The sequence below is a fragment of the Ovis aries genome, chromosome 3 (genome assembly GCF_016772045.2).
Source record: "Ovis aries strain OAR_USU_Benz2616 breed Rambouillet chromosome 3, ARS-UI_Ramb_v3.0, whole genome shotgun sequence".
NCBI lineage: Eukaryota > Metazoa > Chordata > Mammalia > Artiodactyla > Bovidae > Ovis > Ovis aries.
Genome location: NC_056056.1, coordinates 218,453,749 through 218,454,770, shown reverse-complemented (window position 1 = coordinate 218,454,770; position 1,022 = coordinate 218,453,749).

Genomic DNA, 1,022 nt, shown 5'->3' with positions numbered 1-1,022 from the left:
AATCCCTGGTTGGGGAACTAAGATCCCAGAGACCTCAGAGCAGCTAAGCCTGCAGGCGGCAACTGCTGAGCCCTAGTGCTCCAGAGCCCATGGGCTACAACTGGAGAGTCTGTGCACCACAGTGAAAGATTCCCCACGGTGCAACGGAGATCCTGAGTGCTACAACTAAGACCCAATGTAGCCAAATTAATAAATATTAAACCACACACAATACCCTGCAGTGTATTTCCATGACCCACCAACTTTTAGAGACTGTGTAGTGTAGAGATTCCAGTGGGGCCCACTTCTGCCATTTAGCAACCCATAATCTTAAGTTACTAACTTCTCTTAGCCCAAGCCCGCGTTAGCTACCATAGGAAGATGAATGAGACTGGAATGCCGGGAAAGAATAAAATGAGGCTGGAGGCCTGTGGGTAGTGTCAAGATCCTGCAAAGCCTTGTGAGCTACCAGAAAGATTTTAGATTTTATTACCAGTTCAATGGGAAGCCATGATCTTCATCATTCAGAAAACTAAGATCATGGCATCAGTCCCATAACTTCATGGCAAATAGATGGGGAAACAATGGAAACAGTGACAGAGTTTATTTTGGGGGGACTCCAAAATCACTGCAGATGGTGACTGCAGCCTTGAAATTAAAAGACGGTTGCTCCTTGAAGGAAAAGCTCTGGTAAACCTAGACAGAGCAGAGACATTACTTTGCCAACAAAGGTCCATCTAGTCAGCTATGGTTTTTCCAGTGGTCATGTATGAAAGTGAGAGTTGGACTATAAAGAAAGCTGAGAGCAGAAGAATTGATGCTTTTGAACTGTGGTGTGGGAGAACTCTTTTTTAAATTTATTTTTCATTTATTTGGCTGCACTGTGTCTTAGTTGCTGCATATGGGATCTAGTTCCCTGACCAGGGTTCAAACCTGGGTCCCCTGCATTATGATCTCAGAGTCTTAACCACTGAACCACCAAGGAAATCCCATGGAGAAGACTCTTGAGAGTCCCTTGGACTGCAAGGAGATCCAACCAGTCC